This window comes from Chlamydotis macqueenii, chromosome 1 (assembly GCF_036417535.1).
Source record: "Chlamydotis macqueenii isolate bChlMac1 chromosome 1, bChlMac1.mat, whole genome shotgun sequence".
NCBI classification, from domain to species: Eukaryota; Metazoa; Chordata; class Aves; order Otidiformes; family Otididae; genus Chlamydotis; species Chlamydotis macqueenii.
The window spans coordinates 100,187,420-100,210,426 of NC_141556.1; positions in this window are offsets into that span (position 1 = coordinate 100,187,420).

The following is a 23,007-nucleotide window of genomic DNA, read 5'->3' on the forward strand; positions in this document are numbered from 1 at the left end:
TCTCCTTTAAACCAGAAAGATGAAACCTGGAAGCCATAGGATCCAGTATCCTATCCAGGTAGACAAATCATAAGGAGAATACACAAGCAAGGTTCAAAATCCTGCCTGGCAAGATCTAACTAGAATCCTGCCTGGTTTCTGGAAAAAAAAATTTCTATTTTGACAGACTGTGTGTTACAGTAAATCTTTTATTCTTTTAATCTAGGCATTTCACACAATTTTTTTCATCTATCACCTCTGTACTGGTATACAGAAAATATATACACAAGCACTAGTACACAGTCATGAGAGCAAGTTGTGTGCACAATCCTTAGGGCCAAGCGCCTGTTCTTGCAGAGACCAGGACATTTCTCTGCAAGGTTCTGATAGAGTTAACAGGGGTATTTGTGCTGTGATCTGCTCATCTCTGTCAGTAAGGGTGACAGACATCCTCTAGAGGGGAGAAAGATGAGTGACAAATAAGATTTTAAATTCTCATAGGAAAAAAAAAAGACTGAAAAAATTTAAGGTTTTTTTGTTTGTTTCATAGCTGACAGCTTCCACTTATTACACAGGCTGCTCTGAACAAATGCTACCCACTGGCAGCAACTGTTTTCTTTAGAGGTACCTTTTAGTATTAAAATTTGTGTCATTACAGATTTATAATTAGTTGTGGGAGTACTGAATAATGATTTAGTGATCATTCTAGTAAAAATTTACTCATGTTTAGTAACTCCCCAACTCTCTAGGCAATTATCTTTAGATGCCAACTCTTTCACTTGTTCCTCCATATAGTTCCCCTTATATTTATCAATAGAATGGTCTCTATTTTCTCCTTGTAAGACAGTGTTTTCAGTCACCTGCAATGTTGCCACACTAATTACTTGTGCTAACATCTTCCTAGGTGAAAATAGGATTGGATTTTTCCTTCCTGAAAAACCCGAGTAATTAGTTTTTCATTCTTGGGAATGAAAATGAAAGGAGATAGTAGTTTCCAAGACTAAAATAAATAAATGCATAAACCCAGGACACTTTTGTTCCTGATGCTCTAAGAATCCTCATTGTTCCAGAGCAAAAATCCATCACAATATCATCATCATATCACAATTCTTTCCTCCTCTTGCTGCTCCTCTAACAACCTGCCAATACCTGCTGATATACTAGCATCTCAAAAAAGTGTGGCTTGCACACATGCAGTTCAGAAACTTCAGATTACATCTGTCTAGCATGCAAAATAAAGTTCCCTGAAAGCATTAAACCTCACCCAAGTCTGAATTCACAACCAAAAATTAATAAAGGTAAAAAGCAGTGCAGTGAGACAGGACTATTATGATGGAGAAAGTAATTAAATAACTTCTTAACTCACTTTCTGTGTAGTGTAATAGGCAGCAATGAAAAGTCAACAGCATATTAGAGTTGGAAAAAAAAAAAAAAGGTACTTTGGTGGTCACATTTATAAGCCTTTTCTAATTATAAAGATACAGGTCAAATACAAAGCACACTAAGCATTCTCATTTCTCTCAAGGAAGTGTGACTTTTTTCTTACTATTGGCATAGTATCAATTAATACAAATTAAACGTTAAGTATTTCATATTTATCTCAGACAGTAAATGGCACATCGTGTTTCCATTCTTGTCAAAGCCTAGGGCTAGATCCTCAAAGGAACAAAATATCTATTAATTAAAGACCAAGTAGTACAATAAGAAGAGTTCTTCTGACCTTTTCCTGTATTCAAGCAAAAATAATCTAGTACTGTAATGCTAATTCACCTAGCTGCATGTATTACAAATATTTAAAATATTGTATTTGCATTTATACTAAGAACATAAGGGCACAGCACTGGCACCATTCATCTGCCATTCTCAAAATGGTTAGAAAGGTTTTTTTATATAAACAGTAAGAATTAACTGTCTTTTTGTTAGAAATCTGCTAGGTCTACAGAATACAGCAAACATACCTAGAGCTGTGAGAACTGTGGCCCCTAAGTGTCATCATCTTTAAAATTAATAAACCAAAGTAAGTGGAAAAAGTTTAGGCTGATGATGTGTGAAGTAATAAGAAACGCCTTTTCTCATCCAAAGTATCATTTATCTTTGTTAAATGTTGCAGTGGTGTCTCAGACTTAAAACCTCAGTTCTGTGCTTTGCTAAATCAAAGGCATGATGACTCCATAAAGGTTATTGTTTTTGGCAATAACTTTTTAATAGCAGAATTACTCTTTTTAGCTCCTTGCAGCCTTCCTGTACTAAAATATTTCCATCCTAATTCAGCCCACCTAAAATTAAAACTTGTTTCATCCTTAGAGTATGCTTTCTGCCAAGATAATGAATTGTAACAACTTTTCGTATCAAAAGAATGAGCAAAATGCAAAAGAAAGCTCAGGATGATACAGTTCTATTTACACCTGGAACTGCTTTAACTTCTCAGAGCTGTATGAATCTGGAAGTGTTACACTCCATTTAACGTGAACCCAACAACGCCCACATTATACATCTAAAAAAATCAATCTAATCTATTAAACAAATGCACATTACTGGCTAATTGCTGTGACTACCTAAAATAATCTATTTCATTTTATTCTCATATTTCAAACTTGTTGCTTTGGGGGGTTTTATTCTGGGAGTGGCAGAAGGTATTGGGAAAGGAAGAAGGGAAACCAAAACATTTTTTGCTGTTGTCATTGTTAGCTATTCTTGCCAATGATACATATATTTCTATAAAGATTTGGGATTCCCCTGACCCCTTGAAATTAAAGCTGATTTGCTCCTAGAGGGTCACGGCATCTTGAAAACAACCATAAAAAGAAAAAAAAAAAATCAAGCTGTTCCTGACTGCAAGAACCATCCCAATGGTGACTTCGATTACAAATCAGAACTCTAAAATTCAAAATCAAAATTTATTTTTAACTTACTTCAGTTTTACTGCTTTTTTTTTTAAAGAAATTGAGAAATGAAAATGCATCAAAATATAAATGAGGACATTCTGTAATTCTGCATGGTAGTTTGTAGAACATAACTTAAGTTTAATGCAAAGCTGCATTAGCAAGCTTCGTAAGTATCATAGGGTTAGTATACTACAAAAGTTAAAGACACTAAGGCAGAATGACCTAGTAAGCGTTACATTCTTTGACTTCGTCTTCCCCTACTCTCACTGTTATTCCCATTTCTACAAATCAAATATAAAAAGAGTGAGACAAAAATATTTTGATTGACTAACACTTACTCGGATGTTCATATATATAAGGTACAGGACAGATTTTCAGATATGAAAAGTTAGTTTTGTTTTTTTAATGAATGCTCTGGCAACAGCAACCTCTTGGCAACAACCTCTTGGCAAATGGCTCTAACTGTCATTTTTCGATCTTACAGTTTTTCCAAAACTGAGCAAATTTGGAAAAGATACCAAATTCCAGAAGGAGAAAGGAGGAAGAAGACAGAGAGCAGATAAAAGATCACCCAAACTTGTTCATTTTCTTGCCTTACTAAAAGTGAAGAAATTTGAGTAGAAAATAAGAAATAGTAAAAAGAATGTTCAATTTATACTTCCACTAAATTCTCAGCTTTGGAAGAGAGGTGGAAGGAAAAATAATAATTTAGTGTAATTATTTTCAATTCACACAATCAGAAGGGTAACAGGTATCTCTCAGAAGATGGTTCTTCACCTACATTTAAAGAAAAAAACCCACCTTATCTAATACAGAACACAAATCATCTTCCTTTTGTAAGCTTGGTTAAAACTTGGGTTTTATTACAAATTTCAAAACAACTGCAGTGTACACACTTTTCATGGAATTTATCTTTTCTTTTAGCTCTGGGAAAAGACTTCATAGCTTCACAAGATCTTAGAGGGGGAAAAAAAAGTTCATTTTTCATTATTTTAAGCCAAATTACATTGACTATACTTTTCATATTAGGCTTAAAGGTGCACTTGGAGACAAAAATGAATCATAGAATCAGAGAATAGTTTGGCTTGAAAGGGACTTTTAAAGAAGTCATCTAGTCCAACCCCCCTGCAAGGAGCAGGGACATCTCCAACCAGATCAGGTTGCTCAGAGCTCCCTCCAACCTGGCTTTGAATGTTTCCAGAGATGGGGCATCCACCACGTCTCTGGGTAACCTGCTCCAGTATTCCACCACCCTCACTGTAAATTTTTTTTTCCTTATATCAAGTCTGAATCTACCTCCTTCTATTTGAAAACCATTACCCCTCATTCTATCACAACAGGCCCTGCTGAAATGTTTCTCCTTGTCTTTCTTCTAAGTCCCCTTTACATACTGGAAGGCTGCTATAAGGTCTCCCCAGATATTTCTCTCCTCCAGGCTGAACAGCCCCAACTCTCTCAGCCTGTCCTCATAGGAAAGGTGCTCCAGCCCTCTCATCATCTTTGCGGCCCTCCTCTGGACTGTCTCCAACAGGTCCATGTCCTTCTTATGTTGGAGGCTCCTGAAGCAGATACAGCACTCCAGGTGGGTTCTCATGAGAGCAGAGTAGAGGGGCAGAATCACCTCTTTCAGCCTGCTGGCCACCCTTCTTTCGATGCAGCCCAGGATGCAGTTGGATTTCTGGGCTGAAAACACACATTGCCAGCTCATGTTGAGCTTCTCATAAAATGAAGTTGTAAGTTATCATCGATATGAAAATGTATTTTCCCTTTAAATTCATTTTATAAGAATAGTGCAAGCGACATTAACTTTTATTTTTATGTGTGTAAATTAATAGTAAAGAGACTTTAGTAGGAGGTTGGATGTTGAAGCATCTTGTACTCCATGCCAGCTACTCACCCAACCTCCACTAACTTCTTTCACTAGTACCTGAGCTGTACTTTGAATGAGTATGTGTGGAAAAAAAAGAGCACTGAAAACAGAAAGGCAAGTGGATTAGTGGCTTGGAAAACAGAAAAGGCTAAAAGCATTGAAAAGAGCAGTTGACAACTAAACAGTCTCAGGAAGTATTGTGTTAGAGGGAAGAAGCTGGAAACAGGTGAAAAGTCTACACTAAAGCTGGGTGATCAAGCAGGAGACCCACCTAATGCCATGTAACTTTACTGATTTTGCTTGCCTTACAGATCTTAAATCAAAAAGCATGGAGTAACAGAGGGAGGCAGAACCAATACTCTGATCTGAAGAGAACATCTAAATACTGTAAATATCGACCTATACTGTAGTAGATCTTTATGTGCATAAGGAGCTTATTAACCCCTGCAAATGATAAGCCTGCTTTGCGTGCTTGGGTGAGTGGAGAAATAACCAGAAATCGCTTTAGTAACACTACTGGCCTTTCAGGTAAAGCAAAGAACAAACAGACAACTGTTTGTACTATTACTTTGCCAACTTTCATTCTTCATACCCAATCAAATGGCCACGTCCAAACTCAAATGAATGTACTACTCCTTGGTCATACCTTTTCAAAGGAAAGAGACCTTACACTTAGATGGCCGATCTAAAAATAGGTGCCTTGACTGCCTTATTATCAATGGATATTCCCTCTGCCTCTCCAAAGGGCAGTTTATCCCAGCCTTCCTGAAGCATTCCATGGGCACATCACTGTTAGGTCTCCAGAAAACTAACATAGACAACATCACCATATTTTAGCATGTTAGTGTTCTGCAAACTAAACTCATGCTTTGCTTCTATTTATGGTGGGGATTTAAGAGAGACCTAAACCACCAAAACCCCAGACACCTGCAGAACAAAAACTATTTAAACAAAGCCATTGAACTTTGTTCTATCCTCAGCAGCTTCTTGCTCTGCTCCCTGGCTTAGCTGACCATACCCAGTGATTTAGTAAGTATATTCAACAGAGTCAGCACCAGAGCCTGGAAACACGTCATCTCTACACACATAAGCAAGCAGTTTGGAGCTGCCGTATGATCTTTTTATTCTCAGCTGTCTGCTATGCTTTACAGTGTCTTGAAAGGACATGTAAGCATGCGGATGCTTCATGGCTACAGCGAAGACACTCACGGTTCTTAGATGACCAACTAACACTCTAGTTATACTAGGGGTGGGAGATTTCCAGCCAGCATCAGTGTCAATTCAGGCAGACGATGAGCTATAAACACACCCAACATTGCCTATGAAGAAGCTATATGACAACAGGCGTTTTTTCTTTTTCTTTCAACTTAACCAAGACATCTTAATACCATGATAAAAGGATAGCGAATCTTTACAAATACATTCATTCAGGAGACTTAATTACTCTGAGTAAATGGATAAAGCAGCAAATGAATTATACTGTTGGATAAATGAATTATATTGAGTAAATGGCTTATAATGAATAAATGTTTTGAAGTGGTTAAATGAATTACAGCAAGTAACTACAGAGAGTGATTAAATTGTTTCCATTTCTACCAGTACCAGTATTTTGCTTTCCATCATTTCCTGAACTCAAGGTTTGATTTTTAAAAAAATGTTTCTAGTACTTCTTGCATTTAGTTTATATTATACATTCCATGGACATAGTTATACAATCACGTTGTTCTTTTGATCGGTTCTGCGTATCCCCAAGGAAGCAGAAGAATTCTGGGACTTGAATAGACACTAGGCTTAGATAATAGCAAGACAGCATTTCATAGCAGACTCTAAAATTAAAAACATAATGTGTTTTCTTAGTTGTATATCATTTTTATTCCAAAATTCATTCCAAAATTTAACTGTGGGTAACCTGGGTATTTTGAATTCTCAAAGATATTTTGGCACTTGCCACATTAGCGAGATGCCCCACAGCTAATGATTTAAATTAATTTGCAATATGACATATATAACATTGGTCTCAAATGTTCTCACTTCACCTAACAAACTGAATGCCAAGTAACTAGAAAAAAAAAAAGTCACAAAAACATACCACAACAGACACCTCAAATGCCATATTCATCTGTTTTCATACCTGTTATCAAAAATGTCTAGGGAAAGCAGCACTCACTGTGTTAAGTAGTTTCAGTGTACCATACCTAAGGAAAACATCCACACATTAAAGTTACTTAAGCAGTGGTGAGAGAAGAATGTCTTTCTTCTGCATTTCTGCCCTTTATTAGCACTTTTGTTATAGCACAAGTTACATTTTGAAATGTCTACTGTAAACATATAAAGCCAATTCAGAGCAGAGTTTGTAATGTCAAACAAATACTGTATTAGTACAGGTTGAAATATAAATCTCAGTTGCACTCAAATACTGACCAGCTTTAACTCCGACTAGATATCCTTTTATTGAACGTAATTAAATCAATGACTCCACTTCTAGTGCTTACTAGGAACTCACCTACCATAACTCAAACTCTAGGGCCAAACTAAAAGCCCATAAAAACAAGAATGAACACAGGTAACTTACACTAGTGTTGTTTATTCCAGCTCCCATATTCTTTTACTTTTTCTCTTTCTAACAAGGTATGAAATATACCAACTCAGATTTCATTTCAGCTGTGTATTACAAAAGCTAAGAGATAGCTCATAGTGGACTGGAAAAGTTTATGAATGTAGGTGAAGGTAGACCATGCTGAACTACACAGGCAGAGGCAGACACTGGGCAAACAAAAAGTACTGATGTGACTGTCACTTAAGTTCAATAGGTATGCTGAAAGTACAAGGTGGTAAACAGTGTACATTTTTCCATATCAATACTGTTTCTAGACCATACTCATTTTCCAGTTTGCGTTTACGTTCTTTTACAAAGTGTTGTAGTTTATCCCTGCTCAGGACCAAGCTATGCAGTCTCTCACTCACTCCCTCCACCCACCAGTGGGACAGGGAGGAGAATTGGTAAAGAAAATAAGGCAAAACTCATGGGTTGAGATTAAAAAAAAAAGTTTAAGAGAACAACAGAAGAAAAGAAAACAGAGATAGAAAAACAAACAAAAAACCCCAATAACAGAAAATTAAAATAGCTCACAGTGGATCCTAAAGCCTGGCTCCCTCCTGAACAGCAGAAACCTCCCCTCAGCACCCTCCTCACTTACATATTGAGCATGAGGTCACAGGGTATGGAACAGCCCTTGGGCTAATTTGGGGAAACTGTCCCAGCTGTTGGCTAATTAGTAACCTATCCCAGCTGTGTCCCCCAGCCACCGGTGCCACCAGCTCCAGTTCCTCTCCCAGCTCAGGTGAAAATTAACTCTATCCTAGCCAGAACCAAGACAAAAGTAATCTCAAAAAGGCTCATCAAGAAGCTACTCCCACGGTAAAGATGCCTTTATTTTGGGTTCCACTTTTCTGCATGTCTTCTTTAACCTGAGTACTTTACCAGATTGGAATAAACTGAAAAGGAATTAAAAATTATGTGCCTGTAAATTGTGCTATCACAGGATAATAAACTTTCAGGCTCCAAAAACTCTTTAGGAAAAGGTATTCTAATTCACTAAACCTCTGAATCTCAGTACTAACTTCTCTCAGAAAATAAGGATTAAAAACGATCATAGGTATAAAAGTGAAAGTGCAAATCTGCCTGGTTACAAAGTAGCTAATGCTGCTGTCAGTGTATACACGCCTGCTATTACCATATTCTTTTTTTTTCTGAAACTGAGGGAGAGAGCACTTCTTATATTTTATGGCACTGAGAACACCCCCTACCCCTCCACCTTCCATCCTTCAGCCAATGCTTGTAGTGGAAGTACAGGTGGTTCAAAAAGAGTCTATAAAAGAATGCTTAAAAGCCACAGTCCAACTTCCTTGTAAAATATTAGATCTATTTGCTTTCAAGAAGAGGCCAATACACACCGGCTTAGTAAAAGCATGCAAAACAGCAAACAGTGTGCTTTACAGAGAAACAGACAATTTATGTTCACTGTTTCTTGTAGAAAAAAAAAAAAAAGACACGAATATACTTAGTTAAACAAAAATCAAGGAAATTTTTGATCATATATGCACATTACTGGCATTTAGATACTATCGTAGGTATGTTCATAAATCATTATCTCAAGGGGAATGCACAACAGCCCTGCTAGTTTCCAGCTCCTTGACTACTTTGTGCAGTCTGGTTTTGATCCCCAGAGTAATTTCTCCCTAGAAGTAAATTAATTGTGTCTCTGGCAGTCTAAGGTGTGAGTAGTTTCTGGATGAACTTTATTGATCTTTCTAACATCTATACACTTTTACAACCTCCATCAGAAAAGCTGAAGAAGTTGAGGCCTGGCACCCCAGCACAGACATAAGCACATTTATTGTACTAATGAAATAAATCAGAGCAGAGATAGCTAGTTTGAGCTTGCTGATTACCTAGCACAACCTGACATACCTCTATCAAAACCATGGAGCTACACCAATTCTCAAAGGGCAAGCCTGTGGATCTCTTTCTCAAGACAGAATATACTACCTTCTTCATTCTCTTCAGAACAAATACACTATCTATCCATATAGAGATAGATGTTTGCATATCTGTAAAGCTTTGGCTTCACAATAGAAGTTGAGAGCTTTGATGAATAAGGCAGTGCATTCAGACTGAAAATATTATAACAGAAAAACAGTAAGGGTGCACAATTTTGTTGCAGATTCTAAAGCTTCTGGAAGGAGAACTTGAACATATTTTAAATATTATATTTGAAAGAAACTAAACTGTAGAACTAGAGGCTTGAGTAACAAAAATACCATAATCAACTCCAAGCAAAAGTAGCCCTAGAAAATGCAATTTCTGCCTAGGGAAAAGCAAAAGCGATTATTGACTACTGTGACTCTCGTACCTGTACCATGTGCACCTTCAGCCTGATCATGTACCATTCAAACATGAAGTGAATATTTCCACTGTTACCTGGTGCTACACGCATGCCCGAGTTGAGAACCTCACATCTGGAGGCAGATATAAATGGCATCTTTAATTATCAAAAGTAGCCAGAAGCTTCATTTTGCATACTTTTCCTGGAGGCACTGTCACATTAACCACACACAAAAGCACTTAGCAGAGCAGCAGTCATGCTGAAGGAAGTGGAGAAGTCTCTATAGGAACCTATCTCTTTGCAAACTACCAATATCACTTTTTGGAGCAATCTATATCTTGACATTTCACTGAGTTTTTCAACAATACAGCAAGAATACCAGATGAATTACTGTAACCCTGACTGAGAGCAAGTCGGGATTCCCTGGCAAAGCTGGCACGCTTACTTTGTGAATGCAGTCAAATTTCCCCTTTTTCTTGTGGAAATTAACTCAGTGACTGCACTTCACAAACTGACTTTCTTGTTCAATTGAATAAGTTATCAAATAGACACAGTTACTCTCACAAAACAGACAACCTGAAATAATTTTCCTTCTCCCTCTTTATAACTATTTTCCCCAAACCTGTATCCCTCCAGGCATTACATACATTAAAACACTGTCTCACTTTGAAATCTGTGATTTCCTTTTGAGGTTGCTGACATTTACATGGTTACGACCACTGAAGGCAAGGTACAAACTCCTTTCATTTTGGACAATGAGGAGGTATTCATCTACCATGTGCCAGTCCTCATTTACAAAGCAGCTGGCAGAGAAAAGAATGGCTAAACGTGATTAATAGCTACCTGTCAGCAATGTACTCTACCTACACTGGCTGTAATTCTGAGTTCCTAAATATACCATACAAACACACATTCGAACAACTTAGCTATTACACTATCACTGCATCAACCACACAGATGGTAAAAAGGATTTCTAAGTTGACTGCCAACAGACTGCTGAAAGTGCACCAACAGTGGTGGAAAAATCCTAATAACTTTACATAGATTGGCATGAGAAATGCACCAGACTGACAACTTTGCAGACTTAGTCCACAAAACAGCGAGGGCAACAGCTGTGCCATCTTCTCCATCCTGCCCCATCTCTGTATTCCACTGCTGACCTGGAGAGACCACCACTAGAAGCAAAGAAACATTTCAGTTATTTTGGCATCTCTGATGAGGCTGCCAGCAAGGGTGCCAATTAGTGCCAGGTTTCATCATATTTGTAAAGTGGAAATGTGTTTACTCAGAACTGGGCTGAGACTACCAAATTAATTTCACATAGAGTGCTTAGCCACCAGGTGGTAACAACTTGCAGCTACTAATGATTTGGCTGGATTTGAATCCTAGAGGTAAAAAAGTGAAAGGCTGGCTGTCCCACTGCTGGTCCCTTGACACACTCTGACCTCTACTAAAATTTCATAATGAGGAAGGAAAGCTGTACAGCTTTTAGGCACACCAGGACATGAGGAAGATACCTGCTCTTATCTTTTCAAACCAACTTAGGACTGCGTACAATATCACATTTAAGAGGACTGCTGTAAACACTTTGCTATCTAAGAGCTAAAGTAAAATCACTTGTTTGTATAGACCACAAAGACCATCTTCCACCAGTCACTAATGATTTTTAATGCTGTAAGATGCAGCGCGTATGATACACCTTGCACTGTTTCAGTATTAGGAAAATCTGCTGGACTAATGCTTCCTACCCAAGGCCATGAGAGGTCCGTTAGGTTTTATTATGCAGTACAAATGTTTCCAAATGTCTCATTTTACAAATGTGCAACTAGCGCAGAGGCATACTTAATATTTATACATCTTAAAATTGAGAGTGCTGCCCAAATTTTAAGGGAACAACTACCACTACAACCATTCTTATGTCTGTAGTACAAGTATCAGTAATTTGAAAAAATAAAGCATTATAAAATCTGTGGATTAAAACCAAGCAAAATTCCTCATCAATACTGCAGTTGAGAGGCTGTCCTTTACTGCAAGTAAACAATCTAACTTCTTATAAATAAATGCAGTAATTCTGTATCTTGTAACCTGCTGAAATATCAGGCCACTAGAAATATATATTATACACTAAAAAATTGCATGATACTATATTTAACAAAGCATCCTTTCTGGTCAGGTTCTTCCTCACAGACAGCCTTTTTGTGTGCTGTTGAAGTTGTTTTTTTTTTTTTTCTGACAAAAATGTTCAAATTGCTTTTAATATGACTGGGAACCAAGGTAAAGTACTTCAGCTCACATTAGAAGAGGGATTAGTACAGCAATTTGTTCAGTTGAAGTGTAATGAACTACATTTTGGCATCTGAAAGTTGTAGACCTATTCTTCCTTAAAATATGCATTGTGAAGCTCCACAGACAGATTCCATCCTCCAATTTTCATAAGGTTTTAAAAAAAATAATAAGTGGTCCTGTGCTTCATTTCAGCTAACTACCCAGAAACACTGCAAATACGCTTAAACCTTAGCTTAGTTGCTTGGGCTAGGGCCAGGCCAGATAAAGATAGTAGTCTTTGTGTTTTTTTTCTTGTGGTAGAATATTTAACATTAAAAAAAAAAAATAGCCACAATGTCCTGTATCTTCTGAAATTAATTTCAGAATCAGTTTGAGTTTGGAGACAAGTTCAGGGTTTCTACTGCCTCCCCTCAGCCTTCTGAGTGGGTCCCTACAGGGGGGCTTTCTGGAGTCTAAAACCATCCAGAGACCGAATCAAATTCTTCTCTCTCCTAAGCAGGACATTCATGACAGCTTTAACTTCATGCAGATCCTCTGGTGTCAAGCAAGTCTTGGGCTCACTCTGCAGCTCTTTCATCAGCTGTCAGTGATCCTCCATCACATCACCTGGAGTCTAACTCAGAGACCTCTACATCTCTACCAGTCTGGGTTAAAGTTGTTTGCATTACTGCGCTGGTGCAGGCAGGAGAGACACAAACCATGTTAGAAATGGGCAATTACCTCAACCACCACCTGAAGAATCAGGCTTTCTTTTCCTTTCTTAAAACACTGGCTGAATTGTGGTGCTTTGTGGTTTTTTTTTTTTTTATACAAAGCACAAACCTTATAAACATACAATACTGAAGAGGAGATTAATTTATTTGGTCCACTGAGATTGACTCATTTTTAGTCACTTAGTGTTGTTTCCTTTAGAGCAGTAGAATGCTTGTTTTCCCTTTTGATTTCTTTCCTCACCCCATACCACTCTGAAGTGTTTACATACATGTTTCAACCATGGAGGGGAACAAGAGAAGGAAAGAAGTACTTCCTGTGTGCAGCAAAGCCTCTCATTCTTATTGCTGTCTTATTCCTTACCACATCTGATAAAAGCTTATGAAAGGGCAAATTATGCCTACTGAGTTGTGCCTAATTGTTGGTATTTGGTACATAAGGCTATACAAAACAATTATAGTTCCTAAAACTGAGGCTTCTTAGATTGTATGGAGGATAGTTTTCTGTCCTGCCATCATAGCCCCTTTTTCTTTGATATTGCAGTCAGGATTCTGACCTTCTCTGTACTGCTATATTCATAAGTGCTATAACCTTTTTTAGCGTCTTTTTTTTTTTTTTTTTTTTGCAGTGCTGTAACCAGATGTGAATACAGTCCTCCAAATTGGCTACGGCTGGCACAGTCTGTAATCTCAGCATGACTCCCTTCGATTTGTACTCATCAGCTTCTGCTTTCATTTCACATCTGGGCATTGTGCTCATTTTCTATATATTACATTTGTTTGTTTTGGAAACACTTTTGAAACCTTCTCAACAGTAACACCATACTCATCTAAAACAAAACAAAACTTGAGAGCAGTGTTGGAATTATGTTCCTTTACCTTCTGCAGTATTAATTTTTAAAAGGAACTTAAAAACTATGCCCTTAAGTGTAAGATTTCAAGCAGCAAACAAGAGTCAAGTCATCCAGATTCCAAAAAAATACCTCAGTCTTTGCAAAGCAAAAACAGGAATCATACTTCCTGACTAAATACTATTACCTCTCTTCTGTTTTGTACTATCATTAAGACAGTAGTAAGGTAAAATTATCTTTACATTCTCTCCTAAAAAGATCAGTATCATCCAGACGTGCTATAGCAAGACCACAGCAGAGCCAGTTTGGACAAAGTCCCTGCCTCCAGAAGAGTCCTGGCTGTTACTGTCAGGAGAGGTTAACAGGACTTGCATATCACAACAGCTTACCTGACTCTCTGGGGGCTCCAGGGAGGTTCTGCCTTATGCCAATGGACCATCACTCCCAAATCTGTTCCACAGACTAAAATGCCTAAATGATAACGCTGGCAAATCTAGTGAAGTGAGTAGCCGTTATATGTGTGGTTTTCATTCTTCTACAGAAAAAAAAAATGGCAGGTTTCAGATAACGTTCCCATGCTATAACTAAGGTATTTTTTCTAGTTTAATCACAGATGCTTTTATTATTCTTTTTGTTCACAAAACATTTCAGATCTACTTTGTAAAGTTGCTTGATTTTCATCTGTCCTCTCATCTTTGCCACAATTTTACCCATCTTCAGTGTCTATCATGTTCCGCAAAGATTCACCTCCCTTCTAATCTGTTTCCAGCACTGTAGCGCTGTTCCTGTATCACCGTTAACCTTCCTTCTTGTTTCGTTTATGCTTACAATACCTTCCCAGAGAGCCCCTTAAATACAGCAAAGCCTACATCTTCCCTTCTACTAAACAACCTCTTTAAGTAATCACTCCCACTAGAAAGTCCATGTCCCTTCCTCTCGCTGGTTCTGTATGTTCATACAAGTAATTGTGCACTGGCACAAGACAGAACATCCCTATGTATTATTCTCTTCTATTTCTTATTAATCATTCCCAAAGCAAGTACTTGAGCTATGTGTTAACACTAGAAAATTTACAGCACTGAATAACCAGAACAAAGTCATTCTCTCCCTGTGAGGAAATTGCAGACAGTATTACACCAACAATCTGACCTCTGCCCCATATACCAATTCTTCAAAGGCTAGTGCTTCCCTCAAAGACCCGCATTTTGGATACCAAAATACACAAAACCTACTTTTTATCAGGAAGTTGATAATAAAACAAGTTTGATAACCATATGCCTTCATTACAGGTTAAAATAAAACATACTCCTTTCACTTTTTAATGTGCTTTTCAAGATTTTATCTACAACCCAGAGAGAAAGATATTTTTTTCAAATGACAGTCACAATTGTTACACCCTTGATTACAGAAGCTGTAGCCCAATGGAAAACCATAATATGATGTGATTAAATCACAAGAAGCCACATTACTGTCACTACAACAATCTGAGCCTGAAAAGCCTCATCTGTTCCTAACAGAAGTCTTCCTTTTCCTATTACTTGAAGTCTGCAACAAGACAACTCCTAAATCAAGCCCAGCTAGAGGATCTAGAGATGCACTTAGACTTCGTTGCTTCTGCCACAGACTGGAACTAATTCTCAGGTAAAATAATTTGTCTCCCTTAACTCTGACTGATATTATGTCATTAAAATCAACATTGCATAGGTTTCACAGCAGAGCTAACAGGAAGCCAGGCTGAATAAATTGTCCTGTTGTTAAGAAGTAGCCAAAGTGTATGGGTTGTGTGCTAGGAGGCTGGTGTACTGGAAGGCACTTTCACGTTAAACTGTTGTCTCTTATTTTAGGGGATTTACATGGCCCAGCAAGTGTAAAAATGTATGGCTTTCCACACTTTTACCTAGACACAGTAAATTATACAGTGCCTCAGACCTCCGGAAGTTGTGATACAAAGCTATTTTCTCAACCCCTCAATGCTTTAGCAGTGCAATGTTTCAAACATCCACTTATGCCAATATCCCTCTCTCACTGTCTTAGAAGTCCTTTAAAGCTATGTTGATGTCCAAGTATTAAGTAGCATAATTAACACTTAGATCATGCAGGCAACTCCAGAATTACCAGCTTGCTACTGAGCTTTGCTAAAGCCCAGCACCTGAATGGCATGATTCTACAATTACTTTTGTAGTACAGCAGTGCAAAATACAGAGTGAGAAACATGGTCTAAATACCATTATTCCATGACATAATTTCCAAGGAATCCTTTCACACCTGAGACAAAATCCAGAATCTAAAGGTTACCAGATAGTAGCAAGAGTGCTTCCTCCAACAACACGGTCCTTCTTAAGGCCGTCCAGTCTTTTCATGTAACTGGAGTTGCCTGACGAAGTCTAAACCTCTAAAACTATATTAAGCCTCTCCTACATCCCAGGCTATGTAGTACACACATCAGCATGCTTCTACTGTTAAGTAACTTCCAGATACACTATTACTCCAAAATTCTAGTGTCTTAATTGTTTATAAACCATTAAATAGAAGGAGTAAGAAAGTTTCCATGGAATAAATTGTTCCAAAACATTATATTTTTCCCATTTCAAGAACCCCCCCCTCGATGGTTACAGTTTTTCTTCTTTTTTTTTCTGCCTTTCCCCCAACTTTTTTGGAGAAGAATCTCTCACTTTGTGTTAGGAGGCATTCGTACTTACTGGATAGGAAACACTAAACATTTCAATAGTATTTTGCTTTACAAATTTTCCCATTTTTTTCAATATCAGCATTTAGAGGAAAAAAATGCTATATAACATCAGCAAGATAGTAGTTGTTTGGTGAATTGTACGGAATGTACGTTTCTGTTCATCCTGAAAATCAGAAACTGTGCATCTGGACTACTGAGAGCATATGTCACTACTTAAAATGAGTAATAGGCTCTCCTCTCAGAAGACAGGATAAAATACTGGCCAACTGAACTGGAGAATAATGCTTAGATCTGAGAGCAGTACTGAGTATTAATACATCTTTGGTGTTACAGGGGATAAAGTACACAATCATTGAGCACACTGGGCTGCCTGTAACTCCTGCTTAATCAGGAATCTATACCATATTCTGCAATAAAGCATGTCCTATGCCACAGAGTTTCAAAACATATGCATACGTGCTCCCAACAGCTTCACAGCCTTAACTCCTCCCTGGCTCAAGAAAAGATGAAAACCAAACACCACATTAGATCACAGTCTGCAAGTGGCAACACTATAAGGGAGCAGGAGATTAGGGCTAATATGGAATGGATTTTCTTTTTTTTTTTTTTTTTTTAAACTGTCAGCTAACAATTTGCCACAGAATCACATTTTGTGATTCACAGAGTACATACAAAATTCATGACAGGTGAATTGAGGGGCTTTTTTGTGCCTATGGGTTGAGACTCAGTAGGCATCTAGTACAAATCATAGGTTGCTTGTGGAATTTGAATCAATTTCCAATGGTAGGTTGGTCTTAGACATTCCAGAACCGGCTTGAAATACAGGAACATGTTGTAATATTTACTTAGGGCCTTCTAAATATAGTAATGTTGTGGCTGAAATAAAAATTGAACCACAACTCCTACACATTTTATGATACCTGTACAAGAATACACAATATAAAAAAAAAATAATAATCTCATACAGGATTTCCACTCTTCTAGCTCAATGTCATGGCATGACTTCTTTTCCATATTCTTCCTAGCTGCCTCCTGCTGGCTAGAACTTGCACCCTTAAAATTTAAACCTACATTTACTAAAATATCAGGAAACAAATGATACCACTTAGCAACTGAAGAGGCTGGCAAGCTTCCCTCGCCTAGAAAACTAATCAACAGTCAACACTCCACAAAATAGTAAAAAGCATCAACCTTTTCCTGAAATAAAGTACAGACTCTCATAGCATTTGTAAATCAAGCCACATATAATCTTTTTTAAAATTTATCTAGAATAGCATAATAAAGCAAAGTATATTTCTCTAGAACTTAAAGGTTAAAATCCTTAGCAGAATTTGCTGAATAATGAAAAATGGAAATGCAATCTACTAACTTGAGTTGAGATTACAAATCTCTGAAGTGTTTTGCCACCCCCAAAGATTTTCAGACTTTATTTTTTTTTTAAGAAATAATTAAAGACCAAAATATTTAGGATTACTTCTTCCTGAAGTATAATTTTGCCAGCTTCCAAGTTTTTTACTGTCCTTCAAAATTCTGCAGATATACACAATACAGGAGCAAGTTTACTGATGCAGAACTTCAGCTCCTTTTTCAATGAGTTTTTTTGCTGGTTGGCTGAGAGTAGCCCACCAATGTCTTATGTGTGATGCACAGTAAATTTCAAGGATGAAATAAAAAAAAAGTTTGCTATATATTCAATATTGTGTAAATTCTATTTTTTTAATTGCCATTTCATCTTTTTAGAATAGCACATGCAATCAAGACAATATGTGACCACTAATGCAATGTTTGTTTATACCAAAACTACAGTTAAACTGCCGATGTGTTTATATGGCTGTGACATGGTGGTAACACATGAAAACAAAGGCTCTGTGGTACCAATTTGACCTAGTAAGAACCCTCATCCCCACTGAGGGACAAACCAAGTATGCCTCTTCTGCTTGCCTTTTTCACTTATTACTCTAGTTTCATCCTAGTTTCAGTAGTTTCATTCTGCTTGTTGGTATCTCAGCTCTCAGAAGACACTAATTCATTAAGCAGACTAGATTTACAGCCTTAGTGCGACTGACCGAGTAACTTCCTGTACATAAAAAGACTTCATGAAGACATTCACGAATATCTTGTTACTAGCTAATAAGGTCATTTAAAGTAAAACATCCTAACAGATTGTTAAAAAGAATGAAGTTATCAGGGAGGTTCATATTTAGATTTCACAGGCATTAAGCTTATAGCATTAGGTATTCACATGACAATGTTTTCTTTCAAAAAAAGATGTATTTAGCTTTTGTAAGTTTCTAATGAAATGGCCTGACCATTGAAAAGATACTCTGTACGCTAAGTGACATGGAATCTTCCCTCCATATTTTTAAGCCACTGAGAGTAGGCAGTACTGTATTCTCCAACCTAAGACTCAAAAGCAGAATTCATTGACAAAACAAACCAGCCTTGGGCAGAGAAAAGTTAATCATATTGTACATTTTTATGACAGCAAATGGAAAGGCCAGTGTGGAGCCCAGACACTATGCTTCTGCTCTGAACTGCTGTTTGGGAGAATCCCGTTTCTTTATTAATTACACAGAGATCTCTGCCTCTCTACATAGTTCTTGGGATGCAGATTAAATCATTTTGTGCTCATTCAAACTAAGAAGGAAAATTTAACATCCCTCAGTGAGGGACTTCTACACTACTAAGACATGAAAGGTTAGACAGAACCCATGATAACAAAATATGTAAATACAACGATATACAAATTTTATCACCAAAAGAAAGCCATGCAATGAAAAAAAAAACCACAACCTCAAAATATCTTTAGGATTTCCCCCTCTTCTTCCTTTAACAATCCCAGAAATAAGAATAGTTTCACCAGAAGGGGACAATTAGCTATAAGACTTACGAAACTATTTTTGGAGTCTCTTTCAAGAATTGTAAAAACAGTATTTAAAGATTCTGCTGTAAATGTTTACACAACATTCTCATCTTCCACCAGTACGAACAACTTTATTGAGATCTTTTCTCTATTTTCCAGATGAAAACAAACTTTCAGTCTATACTTGCAGGCTTAAACATGGCCATGACACCAAGCAAAGATTACCCATCAAAACCCTCAGCACCCTAAATACAGAGGGTCATTTTTTAAGCCCCACATTCATGATTGATCTATAACCTCTTGCAGTCAATACTCCAAAATGCATATTATCTTTCCTTGGCAATAGGTCAGGCCTCTCAATTGGTAATTGGTCTTATCTGTGCCATTGGTGGGAGTGGGGAGACATTTAATAATCTCAAAGTTTTAGGATTAAGGAAAGATTCAGAATCAAAAGGCAGAAAAAAAGTACCATCAGAGCCTTTTCTGTCAAACCTCCTGTTTTCTATTTGGAATATACTGACTCCAATGTATCCTGTTGGTGAAGAACTCACAGTATCGCTTATTTGAAGCATCTACTAGTGTTATTAGCTAAAAACTCAGGCTCAAGTAAAATGCTTTCGGTGTAACTCAATATTGTTTCCTTCCAGTAGGAGAAATTACAGGAAAACAAGAAAGTATGACCATAAAGCAGGTTTTTACCTGAAATCCTGGACAACCAGCAGGGAAACTCAATGCTCTCATTTCCTGTCTAAAATGATAGCACAGAAATACAGAAAGCACATATTAAAAGAGAACAGGAAAAAAAAAACCCTCACTATCCTTTTCAGCCAAGAAGACAAAACAAACTAATGTGTTTTAATATTTGTGTCTAAGGAACTGTAGCTTATATATTCATATAAAAATCTGGTAGTCTGGCCAGTTTCTCTCTCTTGTATCATGACTTTAAGGTGTTTTCAGTTCTTCCAGAGTACATTTGTTCTACAACTGGAAAACATGCTCTGACATCTACAAACAGTTAAACCAGATAAGTTTTGTTTTTTTATAATTCATGTTGTAATCTGATAACAACTTAGCATGAATGTGGCTGCTCTAACACATTAAAAAAAAAAAAATCAGGTAAAAAGGAGTGAGCCTCCACAAATTCCAACTTATCCATTACAGAGTTAAATAGGGTATACTACCTGTACAGGTTGCATTAGTTGCCACTATCTCTTCATGCAGGCGCTTTACTTGAGGGTTAGAGAATCAATTGTTTATTTTGAAAATGCCTCCCTACTACTTCACGTGTAGTGCACAGTTTCTTTAGATTTTATCTCTGCATGTAAAGATAATACAGTTAACTCCAAAAGCAGTTTATAAAAACACCTCTACTATCCAGAGTTCTGTATTTCTTTGCCTTTTAAGTTGTATTCCTCTTCAAATGCTGTAGAGTTGCAGAAACAGACTTGTGCAGGCAATAGTAATAGTAAGGTAGTAACAGCCATTTCTACATTACATTGGAAAAAATAAATGAAAAAAAAAAAAAAAGAAAAAAAAAGAAAAAGAAGAAAATCCTCAAATGCTGGACAAACTTTACATTCCATCAATGACTTACAAAGAAAAAAAAAAAAAAACCACAATAAATTGCCCATGGAAAGTCAAGGGACATTTCTCAAATGCCTCCAATAAAAATAAAGTGATGAGTAAAAGTATTAAAAGGTTCGTTGCAAATACTTGAACTAAAGCCAAACTCTTTTCCCCAGCTTGTAAAGTCTATTGCAGAAAGTTCCTCATATATTTAGCATTCCCATTCATTGCTAAGAGCAAAACATAACTATCAATAATTAAATTAACGTTAAATCCCAGACTTCCATTTTCACAGCCCAAAAACCTCAGCCTGAAGTAATCAACAACTTACATTATACATCCCTACTGCTGAATTAAAAGAGAAGTAATACTTTCTTCCAAAACCAGCAGCTTTTTTCAAAAAAAAAAAACAAACTGAAAATCAAGTGAGACCAGAGTCATAGACACATAAAGAATGAGCTGAGACTGAGGCAAGTAGAACAACATCAGTAATATCACACTGAGCATTACTAACCTCAAAACCTATTAATTACCTACAGAATAAATCTCCCAGCAGGATGGCCCAAAGGCAGCTTGGGGTTCCCCAAAATATCAGCAGCTGGGGAAGGGCAAGAGTAGCAGGTAGCCCCATTTATTTCTACAGAATTCACCTGAAGCCCTTCAATACTCATTGGGAGCCTGACAGATTTGGAGTTTACCACAATAACCCAAAAACCTGTTTCTGCACTTTTGTGCAGCTCATACATACCATAAAAACCTGCAACTAGACCTCAGTTGTCAATGAGAAACAAGACCAAGGCCCAGAAGGATTGCTCTCATATCTTGTAATAGCTGTGGGACATGCCCCAGAAGCACAGACAGCACAAGATTCACACACTTAAAAGTTCCAGGAAAAGTCACCCAATACTTTTCTTTAACAGATAAACTGCTAGGAAGTTAAAAAGGCTTTCTCAGGGAAGGCAGCAAAGAGATTTTCCAGTTCTCAAATTTCTTCTGTATGTATCAGCTATTCTTCCTCTATTGTCAGTAATAGTTTAGTTCAATTTTTCTTGTTCTAGTTTATATTTACTTTTTATGTTCTGTCTGGTTATTGCAGAACTCGTTTGCCATACAACTCAAATAATATAGTTTAGAGCCAGAGCTTTGAAAAAAATACTAATGCTCAACTTCATTTCCTGTTTTTCTAGTACTAAAGCAATACTTAAACAATTGCTAAAAGATAACATCTTATACAGCTTATGAAAATACTTTCATTCATAATGATCAGAATAGACATCAAAGACTAATGAAGATACGCAGAATGAATTCAGAATGTTCCTATCTATTCTTAATATTACTATAGCAAATTCCTTTGTCTCTGGTGTCTATTTCAAGACATATTGTTTGCCAATACAGAAAACATACAACTGAAATAGATTATTTAGTAAACTTAAAAAAAACCAACAACAAACCAGCTACTATAGACACAAAGCAGTTACATTTTCTCTATAAGAAAGTGTACGACAAATAGCTGAAATTATTACGATTTATTATAGATGCAAGAACCTGGTGCACTGAATCACCTATCAGCCTGGTTCTATGCAGCTTGAGCTTATCATTAATTGCTCCTTTTCAAAGATCTGAAATGAAAATACAGCTACAAGACACTTAATTTAGGAGGAATGATATTCTGTTAATAAATACACTGAAATGTACGGAGCTGCTGTACATGCTGCGCTAAAGGGGTTTTTGGGGATTTTGTCTGGCTTGGGTTTTTTGTTTTGGTTTTATTTGTCTGTGTTTTTTTTGTGGACAAAACCTAGAAAGGAGCTGCATATCTGCAAAGAAACCTTTCTCTCTCTCCTGGCACAGAAGACTGTATCTTTTGGGAGTCTTAAGATGAGATGTGAGGGTTGGTTTGACACACACCTCCCCCGACAAAGAAATATCTTTTCCTTAAGAAGATCATACAAATCACTTTTGACTAGCACAGGTCTGTGGAACAGAGTCTCATTGTTCATGTTACATGCTCTGCAAAAACTCTGGCCCTGCTTTTATGACAAACTACTGGTGATTGGACTTGTAATGGTTATCTCCTCCAAGAGGATTCATCATGGTGAACAGGAATGTAAAGATGCATTTCTGGCAGCATCAATGGGATAACAGACCTATAAAGGTAATAAAAGATGCAGCTCTGTTCTCAGCCCACCAGTTTAATCCCCATTGCCCACTTAATACTTTAAAGAGCACTAGGAGATAGTATTTGCTTGTGAGGAGGAGGGGCGGAATGAAACACTTGTTAAAGACGCACAGAAACCTCCTTCTGTCTGCAGACATTGAAATATCTCAGCATCAAAGCTAGATTTTGAAAAGGTTCTACCCTTCACAGGCTCAGATGATGGGGTAAAGGAATGAGAAGAGAAAAGCAACATCCCTTATTAAA